This window comes from Cynara cardunculus (genome assembly GCF_001531365.2).
Source record: "Cynara cardunculus var. scolymus isolate 2C chromosome LG 4, CcrdV1, whole genome shotgun sequence".
In the NCBI taxonomy this organism is placed as follows: domain Eukaryota; kingdom Viridiplantae; phylum Streptophyta; class Magnoliopsida; order Asterales; family Asteraceae; genus Cynara; species Cynara cardunculus.
The window spans coordinates 14,417,699-14,420,948 of NC_037531.1; positions in this window are offsets into that span (position 1 = coordinate 14,417,699).

Consider the following 3,250-nt stretch of genomic DNA (forward strand, 5'->3'; position numbering starts at 1 on the left):
GCTCCCAATGAATTAATCTAAAATTTTAAATCTTGTAGTTTGCTTATATTAGTAAATGAACAATATCAGCTTATTATCAAATTATGTACCAGTCACGAATTTCTCATTGGAGCTCAACTCGTAAGATCTGGATTTACTCCTAGAATGTCACAAGTTCAACTCTGTTTAGGGCCATCAGATGGTTTGTCTCGTTGTTAACTTCAAACCCCATTGAATCGAGTTGCATACAACAAGTTAACCCAAACACCCATGCTTTCTAAAATATATATTAAATCTTACAGATAAAAAAAAAACATTTGGACATTTGTAGCAGTTTAAAAGGAAGATCTGTATTATCTTATAAACTATTTAGACAAGATCTTTTAAAACTCTTAAATTTTTTAGAATACAATGAACAAATTCACAAGATTCATTGGAGAATTGAGTTAAATTTTTTAGAGATGTGAAAACCACAAAATAATTGAGTACATGTATATTAATCGATACATATACAATATCAAAATATGTATTCCGTCAATGAGTATATTATCAATGTATATATACTATGTATGCAAGTGTGTGTGTATATATATATATATATACATATATATATATAGAGTTTGGTTCAAATCCTAACCCAATTTTTTGTCCAAACTCTTCTAACCGATCCTGATCATTCATTTTTTAATCTAACGGTTATTATTAAATAAGATTTAAGAAATAATAAATTAATTAATGTTTTAAATGATATGGGTATGAACCAATGTTCAAAGGGTAAAGTGGTCAAAAATTGCACATTTCACCGCCATATTGTACACCCGATTCTGTAACCTCCATCCATATACGAAACCGCCGATCAACAGGGTAAATCAAGTGCATAAAATCAGGTTCACAATATTCATCCACAATATGGATGATTTGGGCGATTTGCAAGCAGCCGGAATTAGAAGGAGAGGTAAGTTTATAAGAACTAGGGCTTCGATTTTTAGTTATCATAACTGAAATCTGCACTCATTTGAGTTCAATCTTACCTACAGTACGCAAACCCAGTGAACGTATAATGATGAAATACGCGTTTTCGAATTTCAAGAACACAGTCGATAATCCTGTCGATGTTGATGAGGAACCAATGAACAGAGAATCGTCTGGTCGACTTGTTAGGAAGCAAGTAGTGAAGCAGGTCACAAATCCATCAACATTAGTTGGTGAACCACGGAAAGGTAAATAAATATAATGTTGAATGTGAGAAGTTATTATTCAATGTCGGGTATATGAAAATCACTACATTTGCTATTGACAGATTGCTCACCTTATAATATATCACATYTTGTGGAAAAAATTGTTTTAAGTGTTTGGTGAAAAACTCATGTTAATGCAGAAATGATGGTCCTTCTTTAGTGTCCGAAATATGTGTGTTAACATTGAGGGTTCATATACATTAACAACCATGAGTGAAACTAATGTKTGTATCTTCTAGTGTTCATATTCATTAGTTTTACATTGTGTGAAATTAACATCATGTTAATCAGTTTGATGCGGAATAAAGTAAAACCAATTTCAACATATCGGAACTGATTGCCTATGTTAGTTACTTACTAGAGATTGATGCAATAGGAAAGTATTGATTACTTATTTCCTATAATTACCCTGTTCTTGTAAYTCCCARAAACTGAAAACAKGTGTTTTACTAGAGATTGATGCAATCTGTGTTCATTTGTTCAGTAAACAGCCCATATGAACAACCCCATCTGCATTTGTATGAACAGCTTGTATGAACAGCCCATTTCAACAACCCATATGCATACCGTGTGTTGATATGCATATCGTGTGCACACTTGCTGTTTATACATAACATTTGATCGTAGGGTCTGTTTATACATACCAGTGATCATATGGTCCGTTTATACATAACAGTTGATCATATTGTCTGTTTATACATTCTTCCCTGAGTTTTCAAGAACAGTTACCACACGTCTTTGTAATATGATTTTCATTTATGAAGACTAACATCATGTTAATCAGCAGGTCCTGATGCTATCACACCTTCACAGCCCGAAGCTCCAGTTTCACACGGCTCACATACAGGTAAGCCATCGTGCAGGCATGTAGGTAAATATATGAACAGGCTAATATGAACAAATAGGTAACAGTAATTTTATATAGCACATGTTTGGTATGAACATCCCATATGAACATGAACAGTTAATGATAGATGTGCAGGAACATTTAATGAACCAATTGTGAACATCCCAAGTAACAACCATGAATGAATGGTGAACAAACAGTTTACTTGCAATATCTATGACAAACTGTTTATGTGTGCATATGTACACATACACACACACACATTGTGCACACACACCTTTTGATGTGAATTCCATTCTCATTTAAGCATTAGTCWGATTGCCTACTGTTTATGTGTGGATATGTACACATACACACACACTGTGCACACACACCTATGTGATTTCCAACATGTGTGTTTCAGAACATGTTGTAAATCACATGTGGTTTACTATATAATCACATATGATTTGACCATTCTCATTTAAGCATTAGTCTGATTGCCTACTGTTTATGTGTGTGTGTGTGTGTAAGCCCATAACCAGACACATTTAAGTGGACTTTGCTGTCTGGTTTGTAAGTCCATAACCATACAGCAGTCCCAAACAGTTCCAATGGTGATAAGACGTCCTGTATTTTTTTTGTGTGTGTGTGTGTGCTCAGTTTATGTGTGTGTATGTGTACGTATGCACACAGAAGCCACATATAGCATATTTTTGGTATGAACATCCCAAATGAACATGAACATTTAATGATAGATGTGCATGGACATTCAATGAACCAATTGTGAAGATCACATGTGACAACCATGAACGAATGGTGAACAAACAGTTTACTTGCAATATCTATGACAAACTGATTATGTGTGCATATGTACACATACACACACACAATGTGCACACATAAACAGTTTGTCTCGGCCGAGCCCAAATCATTTCCAATCCTGGTCCTCTAACGGACCCATTTGGCCATCTCTACTTGGACGAGTCTCAGCCCAAGTTTGGAAATGGCTAAAATACCAACGACGAAGCATTTGGACACAAAACCCAAATCCTAAAAAATGATATAGAAGTACAATAACATCGTGTTCTAATCGACTTATTTATAGAACTTATGTTTGTAGAAAACAATAAAACGTCATTTCTTAAAGTGTTATGATAATTTTATAAGACATATGTGGATGTCTTAACAAGTTTAATTCAAATTT